This window comes from Artibeus jamaicensis, unplaced genomic scaffold, assembly GCF_021234435.1.
Source record: "Artibeus jamaicensis isolate MK-2021 breed Jamaican fruit bat unplaced genomic scaffold, CSHL_Jam_final scaffold_474, whole genome shotgun sequence".
Lineage (NCBI taxonomy): Eukaryota > Metazoa > Chordata > Mammalia > Chiroptera > Phyllostomidae > Artibeus > Artibeus jamaicensis.
Window position 1 is genome coordinate 32,577,064 of NW_026522046.1, and position 17,715 is coordinate 32,594,778.

The following is a 17,715-nucleotide window of genomic DNA, read 5'->3' on the forward strand; positions in this document are numbered from 1 at the left end:
TCCCTTTTACCTGGGAAATAGTTGGTCCGCACTTTGCCAAAACTGCATGGCTCTCTTACATGGCTGCTGCATCTGCCTTTAAAACCCATACCAGTCCTCCTTTGCAACCCCATTTTCAGCTCCTCCTACAATCAGTTACACCTGCCAGGACTCCCATACCCTCCCAGCTTTACTGGGCTGCCATAGTGCGTCTGGGCAAGTGTGGCCCCATGGGGTGGAGCCAATCAACTCCAAGCTCTCACGCAGGTGCTGTAACTCAGGAGACCAGCCCCCAGTTACAACCTGGGTAGAAGCCACTCCCTTCTCCCTGGCTCAAAGCATGTGCACAGCTATTTAACATATCAATGAAACCAGTTAAAACTTATAGATATGTTAAATGACCATTCCAGAGGTTAACTGCAAAACTGTTGCTATGCAAAACAGCTCTCAATGGCCCTGCTCCATTTGTCCCTTCCCTAACTGAAACCTGGGGGGGGGTGGGGGTGAGCGCATCTTAATATTTCCTGGATGCCCTGAGCTCTGGACCCCATTCCAAATCCTTTTTTTTAGGGCCCCCCTCCTGACTGTGCCCTGTTACAATAGACTAAGCAACCAAGCATTGGGGGCAGGGGACAAGCTTTGTCTCCTTAGTGGCTTGCATTCTGGAGGTCGCTCACTCAGCCCTAGCTGTGGGAGGCAGTTACAATTCCTGAAACCAGGCAAAGCGGTTCCCAACACTTTCCAGTTTTCTACTTTATGAGAGAAGAAGTCAGGTTAGCCTAATCTGACTCAGGCTAGATGACTGTATTTCATTCCTTTGTGGTAGCGGAGCAAAAGACACGTGGCGCAGACATAGGCACCGGAATGCACTCTTAGAGAATTTGAGTGGCGATGAATTTAGCAGCCTCCCTGAGACACCTACTTCCTTGAGTAAGATGGGACCACATAGCCACCTGGACCAAGAAGGTGTGAGACAGTGGTATAGAGGGTCTCCGTGTGAGTGTTCCCTCTCATACTGACCCTGACAATTGTAGCATTAGTTCTAACCTAAACGTTTTCCTTTGTTTTCCCACAGAGGTTGGACATTGTTATGGCCTCATGTAATAATCCGATAGAAATATCAGTCAATTTTTAATTTCATTTAGTCATTCCAATTCCAAATTATTATTTCTAGTCAGTCAAATCTTAACAACTTCCAAGGCTGAAGTAAAGATTTAGGTAAAAACAAACAAACAAAAAACTTGTCTCCAGAATGTTTGCTGTTGTAAAGTGAAAAAAGAACTAAAAACAGAGAGTTAGAATCAGTATTTTCTTACACTAAAAATATAATTAGTCTTCCAATCATTTCAAAAAAAAGGGGGGAAAGGAGATTTCAATACTAAAAAATCATTTTTGGGGTCATTTTGAATAAATGATAATGGTGTATTAGGCTGAAAACTGCTAGTCTTACCAAGTTCACTAGTACTGCAGTTTTAGGGACAAAGCCTGTGTAATACAAACATGGGAACAATTAGTTGATTTATAGCTGTAGTAGTTTGAACTTTGGGCTTTTGAATTTTTTAACGTGATTACTTGTGGACTTTGTACAGATTTTATTTTCTCACTCAAAATTATGATCCTTATTTACAACTCTTAAGTGTAAGATTTAATTTCATTGACGTAAATGTAAAAAAATGCTACAATAATTGCCACAGGCTTGGTAGTACAGACTATGGTAAGTTAAGTATTAATGAAAATTTTATTATACTGGGTTTCAAGGAAGCCAAAGAAGTGTTTGATGTTATATGTGCAAGTCTGAATTATAGGGACATCCAGAGCACAAAGAAATTACATATGAAAAAAATGTGACATAAACGGTTTTATCGGAATCATATTTCTTAGTATTCTTCTCTATTAAATTGCTGACTGAGGGCATTAGAAAATTCTGAAAAATAATGCCCTCTTAAGTGGGCTCTATAAACAGTCCTTGACAAGAAAAGATACATTTACTCCATATTTTTAGCATGAATTATTATATGATTTCAAACTGCAACCACAGATTTTCCCCCTTATTAAACTATTTTTAGATATGTGGTGGAAAAATGCATTTCAAATCTTTGTGGGAGTTAGATACTTCTTAAAAGAGAAAATGAACTATAATATCAAGAAGAAACAAGTAACTTTTACGATCTGCTCAATTAAATAATAAGAGAAATTACATGAAAACTTTTTCATGCTTAAAACTCCCAAACTATTTTATACTGAAGCCAAACTGCTGGGACATTTATCATTAAAGCAACAGATCTGTACTGGACATCTATTGCATTCAAGCAACTGTGCTCTGGGCTGTGTGTTTGTAGGACTTAAAGCAAATTGTGCTCCACCAACATTCGTCTAGTCAGAAGAATGCTTTCTATAATATGTCAGTTACAGTAGGCCATTAGTAAACATTTCCAAGCAGAACGATTAGCTAAAAGTAGCATAGTGCCTGACTCACGGTTTGATAGTAATAATGACATTGATTTGTTCGTCATATCAAGAACTCTTGACAAAAGTCAGTCCCAGGGCTGCTTATGTCACTAAATAGGAACATTGGACTGCATAAGGCATTGAATAGGTAGCCTGCTAATTCTCTTGGTTTTTTGTCTTGATTCTCTTATGGTTGTGGCCATTTGAAGCATCACATTCTCTCATCATTATGTCCAACATGGGAAGAAAAACACTAGGAAAGAGGAAATCTATTACCCTGCATCTTTCTTAAAACTGAAAACATATCTGGAGTGTCCCTTATTGGGTCACAGAAAGTAATGAGGACCAAAGGTGAGGATTATGTGCTTAGACCAATGCTTCTCAAAGTGTCATCTCCAGGAACACATTAGAAATCCAAACTCTCTGGTCCAGACCTTTCCTACCAAATTAGACTCTCTGGCGGTGCAGTTTGCAGAAGATGAATGAGCCCTGCAGGTAATTGTGATGTACTCTTATGCTTGAGATTCACTGACTTGTACCAGTCATGATTCACTCCCAGAGGCTGGATATGAATTAGAGTTAGGTCCCTAATCAGACATCTCAGAATTCCCATTGAACCCTAGGCTGTTCTACATTTTTCTTATGATTTGCACTAACAATTAGAAGTAAAAAAAAATCAAATCTGTGAATACGAAGTGCATAAAAATGACAGAGCCTGTTATCATAGATGTCATTTAACCTTTAGAGTTTTTGGTTGCCAGTACCCAAATGAAAATTAAACTGGCATTAGCATAAATGGAGGAGAAAAGTGATTCATGTGATTCAGGTCATGTAGGGTTCAACCAACAAGCACAAGATGTAGCTGGCCACTTTTGATCTGTTATTTTTCTTAGTGACTTTAATCACAGCATTTGGTTTCTAGGAGATGCAAACGTACATTTATTGAAGTTCAAATCTTGCAAAAATATAAGGTTTACTTTCTTTACTCTAGACTATTATTAAAACCATGCAGCATATGTGGGTTGCTTGTTCTTCCTGAGTTAATTACCCTGGCCATGGCAATGTTTTAGACTCCCTCATTGCAGTTACATGCCCATTTTAAGATTTGGGAATGGGTAGACTCCACCCCCGTGGTTAAGAATGGAGGAGATGTGGTTACTGCCCCATCTGTAGTGGGGTTGTCTTGGAACAGCAATGAATGGAGTTGAGTGGCAAAGTATATAAGGCCTATGCTACGCTTCCCCTGCATGAAGTTGAATTGATGTCTATTCCGTCTTTTAGGCTATCACATTAAAAAACAGGCTTTTATTTTGTAATAATTTTATATTTATAGGACAACTAGGATAATACAGAGAATTCTGGTGCATGTATGCCTCAGCTAGTTTTCTCCATTATTATGTACACAGTAATGGTACGTTTGTCAACACTGAGAAATCAACATTGGTACATTGCTTTATCTGAACTCTGTAGTTACCTGTAGTTCACCACTTTTTTCACAAATGTCTTCCCAGTGCTGCAGAACCCACCTCAGGGCACCATGTAGCCTTTATTTTCATGTGTCTCCAGTCTCATCTGCTCTGTGAGAATCTGTCTTTTTTTATTTTCTTGTCAGATTTTAGGAATACTGGCCAGGAATTATATAGAATAGCCCTCAGTTCTGATTTGTCAGACGTTTTCTTCATGGTTAGACGGGGCCCATGGGTTTTTGGAAAGACTACAACAGACAGAAAGTGATTTCATTACGTGTGTAGTCTCAAGGAGTGCATGATTTTGACCTAAATTACTGATAATATTGATAATTACTGATAAATAAATTGATAATTACTGATAAAAATTGCATAAAAGTACTGATAATATTACCTTCATTATTTGGTTAATGTAGTTTTTATAAGGGTTCTCCACTGTAAAATTACTATTTTTCTCTTTCAATACTTCCTTCTTTGAATATATAGATATTTGTATATACTTTATCTCTATCTGTAACTGTGTCTGCATATTTATATCTCTATTTATCTAGAACCCATATCTCTATCTATCTATCTATCTATCTATCTATCATCATCATCATCATCTTCTATCACCAGCTTCAGTCTCCTCCTCTGATTTCTCTCTGTGTAATGCTTTCATATGTTCACTCAAAAATAAGTGTTTTCACAATGAGAGGAAAGAAGCATTTGGAGAGAGAGAGAGAGAGAAAGAGAGAGAGAGAAAATGAATAGCTACTTGGAAGGCACTGATTCAGGTAGAAGCCCAAATAGTGAAACAGTGTTTGGATCAGGAGACGAAGGCAAAGGGTATTTAAGAGAAAGGTAAGAGGAGCACTTGCGTTAGTAGAAGGAAGGCATTTCTACTGGTGCAGATAAGGTAACATAGTGGTCTATTCCTAAGTGCTGTTTTCGATTTTCCTTCTGGGAGTCTTCAGTCCTTTCATCATAATTTCTGACTTTTTGTTATCCTTGCAAATAGCTCTTCAGGACATAATGCTGCTTTAGGCCCCATCCAAAGCATCCCAAAGGTTGGAATCACAAAATGTGCAAGGGAGTCCTCTGGGTTGGCAGCTCGGATTCCACTTTAAAGTGGCTCAGCAAATATTATTTTTACATGTTTATTAATGGCCCCTAAAGGTGTAGTGCTTATATAATTGAAAACACACATTCATATACAAAAACACACTGATTTTTAATGTCAGGTGTGGTCTATTCAGAATTCTCCAACTCTTAGAAAATGGCAGTGTTGGTAGTCAAGTCAAAATTTCTTCTCAGGAACCGTATCTCTGGAAGGTTGTCAAACAGCTCTTGATGAAAATTTGTTTACCACTCACTGGGAAGCATATTTAGTGGTACAGCTTGAGTCACAAACACATTCATGGTCATTTTCTCCCATGGTCAAATTTTTGCCTTTGAGGACCAAAAAAAATTGTTTTAAAACCTATCTAAAGTGAGAGCATTTGCAATACTGTAGTATTTCTATTATGGGCTGAGTTGTGTCTCCCCCAAATTTACCTGTTGAAGTCCTAACCTCCTTTACATCACAATGTGACTTTATTTGGACACAGGGTTCTTAGAGATGTGATTAAATGAAAATGATGCTTTTAAATGAAAATAAAATTAAAATGGTGTTTTAAATGAAAATTCAATATGACTGATGCTCTCATAGAGGCTCTTTGAGCACAGAAGAGATGACGGACATGACCCTGCATGGAGACGACCTTGTGAAGGCACAGGGAGAAGACAGCAGGCTGTCTGCAAGCCAAGGGGCAAGGCCTCAGAAAGAGCCGGACCGTCTGAAGCCTTAATCTGTGACTTCTAGACCACAGACAGGTGAGCAAATAAATTTCCATTGTTTAGACCGCCCAGTTTGTGGCATTTTGTTAATAAGGCAGCCCTAGCCACACTCTACAGCTTCTATTCTTTTTGTTTTCAGAATTAGTTACATTTGACTTCTCTAGCTCTTTCAACTCTCTATCAAAATCATGCCCAAGCTAAGCATTCCAGGTTGTGCATAACTGTGCTGGTTTTTACCCGGAAATTTCTACATCCTGGGAAGGCTCTCAGTCCAGTTCATCTATGGGTGGTTACAAATCTTGTAGAGTATTGTACTGACCTTTTTGAGTGGTGGTGTAGGTTGATAATGACAGTTTTACAGTACATTGCTCAGAGATTTTGGTAGGCTTTCTCTAATCTAACCAGGTATGGTTATGTGAGATATGTGGAATTATGTTATAAACTCCACATGTACAAAAGTTTGAAGGCATATGTAACATATTCTCAGTTTTAGCTGGGATTAAATTCTACACAAACCTACAAGTTTAGTGTATAATAACAGGTGGAATGACTGGACCGACAGATGGACTTTGACTTGTTTTGCCTGTGTAATGATGCTGGTCTATCTGCAGGCTCTCATCTTGCCTTCCTTGTGACCAGGCTTATTTATTTGTCAAAAAAAAAAATGGCTAGCTTGGATCTAAAAGAACAATAAGTATCTACTGAATGTAGAGAATTTATGTGACTCAAATGGGATTTAAGTTCATGACTCTGCTTCCTTAATGCTAAACTCAAATCAAATAAACAAGATAAAGGACATAAACTCTTACCTCATTTTTATGTGCTTTTGTTAGAGTATTCCTAGGGGTCAGTGGAGGTTGCCTATCCAGTCATTATTCTTAAAATGACTGGCACTTATCAGGAAGATAGCATAATGAAAAACAAAAGGAAACATAACTTGTTCTCATTAACATCATGAGTCACCAATAGTTCCATTTATAGAACTCAGTCAAGTCTGACTGTGGTGATCTGGAGTCAAACTTAAAACCAGAGATCTGTAATGAGAGGAGGCAGGGAACAATGACTAATGGAGTGAATTTGGGGGTCAGATTACCAAGATTACAATGATAGAGAATCCTGGCTCTATCATTTGAAATCATGGCTTTTGGAAAGTTACACAATATTTTTGAGACTGTTTCCATATTTCTAAAGTAGTATTGCTAATAGTGCCTCCCTTATTTGATCACTAGTCAGCTGAATATAATTCATTTTTGACTGTCCTGAACTTCCTTTTGCTTATTACAAAATAGTGGCTTTGTTGTAGGTTAAAATAAAATTATATTCATATTTATATATTCAATCTCCAACTAATTCTATCATTATAATTCATTAGGTTCTATAACTGGTATGTGTAACCTATTTTCCCTCATAAATCAAATAATAAAGGTATGATTTATTACGACACATAATTTCATTTGTAGAACTATCTATCTTGTTCCTTAATGTTTTCTTTTGCTGATACATGCTTGATGTCAGGGGCAGGGGTGGGGAAGAATTGCCTGGTAAGCACTGTATTCAAATGATCAATCTGTCAAAAACAAGATCTAAAGAAGATAGATTATAAAATAAATATTTCCTATCCAGATGAAACAAAGAAGTAAGTCTTAATTATGATCACTTTTTCAGCCCCATATACAGTTCTGCTAGTAAAATTCTTCCTTTGTTATCACAAATATTTTTGACTCTCTCTTCCTATTTTAGTTTAAAACAACTTTCCGTAAACTTTATGTAACAGTAACAAGCAGGCAAAGCAATGCAAACCTCCTTTAATCAATGGTCATTTCAAGGCTTTATAACCACAGGGCAGATTTGATTTCTGTAAAAATTAATCTTAGTTTATCTACTCAAGTACAGTGGGGAAAAGTGGAAAAAATGAAGGCAACCTTTGAGAAAATAGTTGTTTCATAAATTAAGTACTTTTTTCTTCAGATATAATTGGATACTATAATTTTTGTCTTATACAATAATTTTTAGTTTACTTAGCTATAGAAATTCTATTAGTGCTGATGTAATTTTACCTACGAGTTACAATTTTAATTTAATATTAATTAATATGAGTATATATTTGCACTCCTAATTGCTTTAAATGTATTTAAGTGAAATGACATTTCCACTTTATCATATTCACTTTTTCTTATTCATATTAATGAATTTGAATCACAATATAAAAGCTGATAAACTGAGCTTAACCAATTTGAACATTGATTTTGAATATATCCCTATAAATTTGACTGCAGAAAGAATATATTCAAATCAGTATTTTTAACACTTATAAGTATAGTATATGTTTTTTGGAGTGTATATAGGAGAAGTAATATAATTTCAAACTGTGAGAAAAATATACTATGTAGATACTTTTTTAAAGGCCAGCGTAAAGGGTGTTTTAATCTTCTTTGCCTTAATGTATTTCTCATTTCTCCACCATCTCCATGAAATACAAACCCTAAATAAATAAATATCCAAACTCATTTTAACATTAAAAGGTTTTTAAAATCTTGCCTGGATTTTTGTAAATTAGATTTTTTTATTTTAAGGATGAACACTTACTACTTTATTCCAATTGGTCATTTCAAGATGCACTATTTTTCTAGAAAGTCATTCTTTCCTACATTCAACTTAAATATCTCCTGCCTTCTAATCCTCTTAAAACAACTAATATAAATCTATTTTCTCAGGGAAAGTCATAAAAAAAATTAAAAAACCCTTTTGCCTGTTCTCACCAAAGTTTTAGTTTGTCTCTATGGTCTTGTGTCTCAGATAACAAAGTTAATTTTTAGAAACAGCTATGATTAGTACTATTAGTATCTCTATTACCTAGGTTTAGTTTAGTTGTAGAAATCTTAGAAATCCCAGTTTTACCTCATTAGAATCATTACAAAATTTCCACATCGCTACCAAATTTATTAACATTTTACTCATAACATTTAATGCCCTTTGCCATTCTTACAAAGAACTTTCTCTGTGTATATATTTTTTATTCCTTTTAATTTTAATCAAAGCACTCTCGAGTTAAGACAAAACATGAGTTTCAAACAGGGAAAAGGCACAGGTAATCGTTACCTGTCATTGTTATTTATTACTTTTCTAGTTAGCAGTTAAGTCCTCTGTACCTTGGTCTGTTTCTCAACTACAATAGATTGCACTCTGGTGTTTAGCAACTGTTCGTGGTTTTCATCCTTTGGTTCTAATATTAGAGTTTTTGTTTTAATATTTGCTATCAGGATGTTTTTGAAACCCAGGGCAAGTCTTCAAAGGTGTTCTGTGTATTTTTTTCCCATTTAGTTGTATTTATTTAGCACATTATTTTTGTTGGCAAACCCATCACAATTATTAGAACTTTGCTAGTACACCCCTTGTTTAAAGATGTGTGTGTTTGTTTGAGTGATATATGTATATATACTCATATATGTATGCATTATAAAAGTGATATAAGTGATAGAATGAGTGTGCATGATAAAAGTGATAGAATGAGACCTGGGTATTATTTTGGGCTTTTCTGTTAAAAAAAATTGTGTTATCATTGACATCCCACCTCATTTCTCTAGAACATTTTAAAAAATTTTTTTTTAAGTTGAAGCATGATATTCGTACAAAAATATGAAATCATCACATAGAACTGAATGAATTTTCAAGAGGTGGCCATGTAGGAAGTCATTCATTCCTATATTCAACTTCAATATCTCCTGTCTCATTTCTAAACCTATAACCAGAATCCAAAAGAGAAATGTAACCAGTGCCCCAGAAGCTCCTCTTGTGTCCACACCCAGTAATGGACCCTCAAGAATGAACAATATTCTGACATCTAACCCAAAATATGAACTAATCCTGTTAACTAAACAATTTTGAACTTATGACTGGAATCATCGTATACATGATTGTGTACCTTTTGTCACTTTTTTGAAGTTATATTTGTAATATTGTTGCAGATAATTGTAGACTGTCCATTCTCATTCTGTGTAGTGTTCCTTTGTGTGACTATACACAACACATTTGCCTGTTCTCAGAAGGGATTGGTTACCTGGTGAACTAAGAGATCTAGGCCTACAAATACATCAAATTGTCAAGTGAGATGTAATACAATTTTATAAAAAATGTAATCATTGCCAAATTATTAATTCAGAGAGCAGAGGCATTATTTAAAAATGTGTCTAGTCTTTCAGAAGGTTCAAAATTGTTATTGCTTCACCCTCCCCCCATGCCCTTTAGCTCTTGTATTATAACATGTTCTGCTTTCGTTTTAACATGAAAAGTGTAAGCAATGCCATTACCAGTACATTGTTTTAGTGGCTTAATTGCCAGGTGTTTTGATAAGATCATTTCTTTGTCAGGTGTTCTCAATAAAGGGAGAAAATAGGTTACAAACCTCCTTCTAACCTTATTCCTATCCTTCTCAGAAAGATTTTTTGAAAACGTATCTATTTATTTATGCATTGATTCATTTACATGCTTTCATTTTTAGATATGCAAACTATATGGTATATTTTGATATATACTATGATGTGAAAATCGAGGTATAATGTTTTTCCTATTGAATTTCCCATTGATCTAGCACCATTTATTGAGAAAAATTTCCTTATTTCACAACAGCCAAGCCAATTTTCAAAAATACGGTGGTCACATATGTGTCTCGGTGTCTGTGCTCTATATTCTGTTCCCATTATCTATTTTCTACCTTCATTGCCTAGCGCCCTCACCATGCATCTCAATTACTATGTTTATAAATTCTCTGTAAGTGTGCATGTTTTTATTTTCCTTTTCATTCTTCAAGATTATCTTAACTATTCTAGCCCTTTGCATTAATTTATAAATTTTAGAATCAGATAGTCACTTTTTCTATAAGAGATTTTTCATAGGGGTTTCTTATCTCATTGGGAAGAACCAATAACTTTATAATACTGATTGTTCCAATACGTTGAATAACTTAGGTATTCTTTATCTTACTAATGTTTAATATAGAGTTCTTACACACATGCTGTTAAAACTGTAATTTGATTAGATATGTCATTGTTATTATGAATAGTACCTTTTAAAATTTTACTTTCTATGTATTTGTATCCATGCCTAGTGTCAATAAACTTCTAAAAAATGATTTGTATCCAATACATTTGCTAATGGTATTTCTGTGCAAAGAAACTTTTCATCTGTGAATAATGACAGTTACATTTCCTTCTCATTTGATCCTTGTGTATTTTTTCTCCCTTACTATACTGGCTAAAACCTTCAGTACAATGTAGAATAGATGATAGCATATATTTTAAATTTTTAATTCTTGACATCAGTGTGAACAGCTTTAATACTTAATATCAGGTATAATGTTAGATATAGGTCTTTGTAAGTACTATTCTTACTTTGCTAAGTGATTTTGTTTGTTTTTAATCATGAATGGATACAGAATTTTGTCAAATGATTTTTCAGCACCTATTAAAACAATTATATAGTTTTTCTACTGGATTCTATTAACATACTGGATAATATTAAATTATGAATAATAACTTCTCTTGAATTCCTGCAACAAGTCATACTTTGTTGTAATTTATTATCATCTTTTGTGTATATTTAGGTGATACAAATTTTACTTCTTCATGAAGCAGAAAGTCTCCATTCAGAGAATTACAAAATGGGTAGAAGGAAAGAAGCTTTTTTATGATAAAAAACAAAGAGTAAGGAAGAGACAAAAAGGAAAACATCTGGTTGGCTCTGGCCATACGGTCTATCTTGTTTGGGTGAGAAGAAACAAGGAAATAAGTTTAGAACCTGTAGTTGACTTGGTGTTTGGGGACTGGCTGGCTGGATATACCATTTATGGTCACACAGAACAGGGCAAGGGGATAAAAAATAAAGATGTAAAAGAATTAAATATTAATCAGACTGGCCTAATTGATACATATAAAGCAGTCTACTCAAAATTTGCACAATATTCATTATTTTCAAATGCATGTGATGTGTTTACTAAAGTTGATATTTGTAGGCATAAAACAAATCTAAACACATTTTGAAGAATAAAAATTGCAGAATAAATGCACTTCCTAGTTTCTGCTCTGGCATGTGAAGAGCTGGCAAATCATCACTCAAAAAAACAGGTGAACTTCTATGTCTCTTGAGGTCATTCTTGTTCCATTATTCATGGATAAATACACATCTGAGTGTTCTTACTGTCTAGAAAAAGATAAAATGCAAGAAAAGTCGCCAATCCCCTTTACTGAATTTGAGTTTATATTCACTCCTTCCCCTCCCTATGTTAATATCCTTCTTAATCATTCCTTTTATGCCCACTGGAAACAGATTCCCTCACAAAGAGAAGAGCAAAACAGAGTCAACATAAAAACAAAATACTCCTATTCCTTCAACATTTTCACAGAGCACTTTCTGAATCCTCTTGTTTTAACTGAAACCCAATGGCCTCCTGAGAATACCATCTTCCCCTGAAAACTTTCTATTGTGGCTGCTCCCTTTCCTGTTCCCATCTTCAGAGAAAGGACCAGCTCCTTCTAGTCTCCCATTTTTGTTTTCAAACTCTTTCTTTTCATCTTGCACTGAAGTTTTCTCTTTGAGGCACCAGCTCTATCGTTAAACCGCCCTCTGCTGGTATTTATTGTCATAGTATATTGGCCATTTCCTCCAGACACATTTGGGTAACAGTCTTCAGCTTTTATTTTTCTTAAATTCATGTTGCATTACTTCAACATTCATAAGTATGAGTTAGATACACTTATTGTTATGACTCTGAAATAATCAACTTTCACTTCAGTTTCACTGATGGCGCCAGCTTGAGCCATGTTGCTTTATTTTTTACATGTCTGATGTCAAATTTCAACACCCTGTGTCCTGAATACAGGCTCCCGGCTTTGCAGCTATCATTTCGCTCCTTAATCCAGGGCAGATTTTCTTTGACAATAACACGGCCCTCAGTGTCAAGACCATATCAATCCTTTTCATTAGAGCATCTGTATCCTTTGATCTCCACAACATGAGAAAAGGAGAGCCCTGGCTTTCTGTTATTTTGGATTGTGTGCCTTTGGTACAACTGCACCTGAATTATAGGGAAACAAAGATGAGGCTTTTGAATTGGTACCACTATGCATTTATGCTCTTCAATCTTCTCACTACTTCTTAGAGGGGGTTTGCTACCTGGTGAACGTTCCTGCTTCCTCACTATTTTCATTCTCTAGTTTTTTCAAGGACGGTATTCCATGATGTTTTGATGACCTCTTTTAGCTGATATACTTTATCCACTTTATTCAGGATAATAGTCTACAAAGACCTAACAATTTTTATATATTAAAGTATGAAGACCCCCCTCTATAGCCACAATTATTCTTATAGTCTTTCTTCCATTTCTATTGTTAAGAATATCTCTCTTCCATTTTTGTGCCTGAGAATATTCTCACCCCCAACTTCTTTAAGGGACTTTCCTATCAATTATGCCATTCCTTTATTATTCATTCAGCATGTGTGATTCAATTCTTACTGTGAATGAACACTACACTCTATGCTTTGGATACATTCATGAACAAAACAGACAATGGAATCTGCTCTCTTTGTGGGTACATTACAATGGGAGGGAGAAAAAACAATAAGCAACAAATAAATAGAGTTAATAAGATATTAAAAGCCAGTGAGTTATAAAAAACAAAAAAACAGCAGCTTGATGTAAAGAAGACCAGGAGTACTGAGAGGTGAGCAGGTTACAGTATTCAACAGAGCACTGTGATTGGCTCCTCCTTACCCTTTGCCCCAGGTAACACATTTCTGTTTCCTATTAATAAAATGATGTAGTTGTGCGATAGCCAAGAGTTTCCTCTGCCTTTACAATTCCGAGGCCATATAAGTCGTCAATAATCATCTTAATAAAAATGAAGATAGATTATTTTTTTATTTCTAGGATTATTGTTCATATCTTAGGGGCATTATAATGTTTATCAATACAGGGCACTTCCTATTTTACAGGTAGTTTCTGGTAGCCCAAATAAACATTGAACAAGAGATTTTTAAAAAGGAAGTTTAATCTTTTAAAACTAAAACTTGGGGGCAGTCACAATGAAGGGCATGAAATAATTAGTCGAGTTCTCCAGTGCTTCACACCTTTCTTCCTCACCATTCAGTTTCACTAACTTTGCATGCATTCATCATCCCCCAAATCATTATTATACTCTGTGTGAGGCAACATCTTAGGGATCACATAATCTATCTTGTAAAGTCAAAGTGGCTTTTATTTTTCCTTTGCCCACGTCTCAGCATCTTAACTGTAGGGACTCACGGGCGGAGTCTGTTTTCATCTTATTTATTTTATGAATTTTCTCTCTTTTTTTTTTGTCTGCTTGCCGTACCTCCGAGGTGTCACAGAACTGTGACTACAACTTCTCCCCTAATTGATGGGAACACATTCTTCTGGGATCTATAAACATAGCTGCAGGCAGCGAGGCAAGCAGTGAGTGGAAAGCAAATGGGTTCAGGAGCTCTGGACGTTGACGTTGCTGGTGGGATGGAGAAGGGCAGCCACTAAAAACTACAGCTAAACAGTGGGAAGAAAGTATGCGCAGGGCTTGATTTACTAATCATTGTATATCACACGCACTTGGCAGCCATGATCAAATGTGGCTTCCCTGAGCCCATTAGCCTTCAGGGTGGTGCTAACTAGCGCACACATATGTAGCTGCTAGTTACAAGGATCACTAGGCCTTTGATTTTAAGCACCCGTATTAAGGATACCTATTTTCGCTGGGATTTTTGAAGACGAAATATATATATTTTTCTCAGGCGTGAATGTGTTTTCCAAAGACCAAGTTTCTATGTAGTTTGAAATCGTACCGCGCCTCCTTCACAGTTTTTATTCAGGCGCTCAAAACTTGGAACCATAGAATTTTAGTTCTAGTTAAAACATTGAATTTTACTGATGAAGAGTTTGCTCCACAGAGAATAAATTACTTGCCCAAGATCCAGAAACTGCTAACAGGCAGTGTTTGGATACAAACACATCATCAGGCTCGTTATGGTTGGAGTACCAGCAACTTAGCAAAGCGGATTGAGTGTGAGGCGCCGTGCAGGGGGTGGGTGGGTACAAAGTCTCATCCGTCACTTAGAGATATGCAAACACAAATTATTCTAAGCGATGTATTCTTTGATGGTGACATAAAGAAAGTGGGAGCACGAGGAAGGGGACTGTTACTTCTGATTAGGGTGTCGGAGGACAACGATGAATGGAGGAACAGCCCCAGGCGCTGAGCGGAGGCAGGCAGAAGCCTGCTGCCGGCTTTGCCCGCCCGGGTGGGGCACGTAGAAGTCCCGGACCCAGAGGGGCCTGCACGCTTATAACTGATGCGAATTGTGTGTATGCCCGGAGTTTTACAAATACTTAAGGCGGTGATTTTCATTTGTGGAATTTGCATTGAACTCACAGTCCATTGAGGAGAGGCCAGTCATGTACAGCTTTAATGGGGAATCTTCAGATATTAAGCAAATCTTATTTTCATACTTCTTGAAAAACGTGTGTTCTGTACTCCTGCCCTTACAGTTTACTACATCATAAAAATGAAAAGGATGCTGTTTGATTCATGACTTTTTCACACTTGACTTTTCAGTAACCAATGTTGATTTTGATGGCTACATACACACACGTATATCTACACATATATAAATGATTTGATACTATAGATGACATTTATCAGTGTTACTACACGCTCGATTGTATATGAAAGACCTTGTATTTTCAAACACTTAGCAATAATGCTATAAGCAGACATTTTTTTTTTTGAAATAAAGAGTCAGGTGTGATGCTAACTCACATGTGCAGCTGTGAAGAAGTTAACGTCTCCACCGTCCTACCGTGGCTTCCTGCTGGGTCACAGTGACACTAACCATTCACTGCGCCACCATGCCTTGCATGGCTTTCAGCCTCCTGCGGAAACATGGAAGGAGTATTCAACATGCTGATTTTCAGCAAGCGTTTTGATGAATACCAATGTAATAGAAATGTCTGAATGTGTGTATAAATCAGATCCCAAGAAGAAATGCATTGATTTCTTTTTACTTTGTTTCTTTTCGCTCAGCCATTTCTTGAGGCATCAGATATCAAACTGGCTTTGAGCTGGTTCTCGTTCTCCTGGGGAGGAAGGACAAGTTCAGCAACACATACACATAAAATAAAATTTAAAGTATCTGAAACCACTTACTTTTTGTAAGGACCATTATAAAGTGAACTGCTCTCAAAAGAAGTCTTAAAACTGACAAAGGATGGTTTTATTTGAAGGACTTACATTACAATTATGCAGTCAAGTAGTCCTGAAGTGATATTAACACTAATAACTCCTCACATACTATCAAGTCTATTCTTTTCAAAATACTTGTAACGTAAATGCTAGGCATTGGAATGTTAAAGCATCGTTGAATCGCACGCAAACATCTCGGAGGTTGGAGAACAACATCCCCTTTACTTACTATTTGGGAAAAAAAGAAGGTAACTTGGGCATAATATAAAGAGGAAGAGGAAATAACATTAAAAGAGGAATGTTGTTTGGTTATTATTCACCTGCCATGACATTGTAGGGCTGGACTTTTCATGAACTGCTAATTGCAACGCACTGAGTCTATTAAGGGCTATGGTCAAGTTTTAAACAAACAGTCTTCACAACGTGACACTTGAGAACTTAATGACTCCTTTAAACCACAAGTCCTTATGGAAAAATGATTTCTTTCAAAAGCACGATACTGAAAATATCTAGAGAAATATTTCTCTGGCTGTAATTGATCACCTACAGTTTTAAGAGATCAATTTTGGCCTGTGTGTTTATATCTCTCCCTTTAAACATGGTCAATTTTTAGAGAAAGAAAATGTCTGTGCTCTTTTCTCTTAACTCCCCCCCCCCAATAAAAGTAACACAGTTGAGGTGAAAGAGTTACTGTGTGGCTGGCCTTTAGTAAGAAACCTATGCCTGGCTTAAAAAGCTTTGTCAGTAGAGGTTTTGTTTTCTTCTGTATAAAAATTATTACAATAAATAAACTTTATAAACTTAATTTTTGTTATTTTATGACTATAATATTGATTCTTAAGAACTGGACTCTTTTTTGAGAAGGAAATGTCTCAGACATAGTAGGTATACAAATACTCTGTATAAGTTATGGTTTCTTATATACTTGTTAAAGTGTGCTAAACACTCTGGTTTTTAAAATTATTTTAGTTATCATTTTTATATATTCTAAGTACTCATGTGCCTTATTTTGTATTAAAAAAGCAAGTCATGGATGGACATCACACTTATCTTTACTTCTGTACTAATTATATGGGATTCTATTCTTTCTAGCAATGACCCTTTTACTATTCTTCTCAAGAGAGATGCTACACTGAATAGAGGAATCAGCAAGAAGATATGAAATTTTTTGAGACTTATTTTTCTGTCTGTAGTAAGTTGGATGGTGATCCTCTGAAAGGCATTTCTACCCGGAATCCATCATTGGGACTCCCTTTAGAAAAAGAGGTTTTTGCAGATATAAGTAAGGTGAGGATTCTGAGATGAGAAGATCTTAGATTAATTAGGGTGGGCTCTCTATCCAAGAACTGGTATGGTTAAAAGAGAAGGGAAGGCAGACACAGAGGCGAAGTCTTATGAAAATGGAGGCACAAAGGGGGTGCTGCTCCCCCAGGAATGTGTGGGACCACCAGAAGCTGGAGGAGCCACAAAAGCAGCCTCCCCAAGAGACTCCAAAGGGAGTGAAGGCCTGTCGACACTGATTTCAGTCCTGGTCACCAGAACTGCCGAGGAAATGAATATACTATCATTGCCATCCTTTTTTTTTTTTGAAAGCCAACACTATTACGTAGAAAGGTGAATCAATTAAAAATGGTGTGGTTCACTCTAATTGGCTATTCAAGGCTCTGCAACAAAGTGACTACAGTCATGCACAACATAATGTTTCAGTCCGTGTTGGGTCCCAGTGTGGTGGTGGCCCCACTAGACTGCAGTGGAGCTGA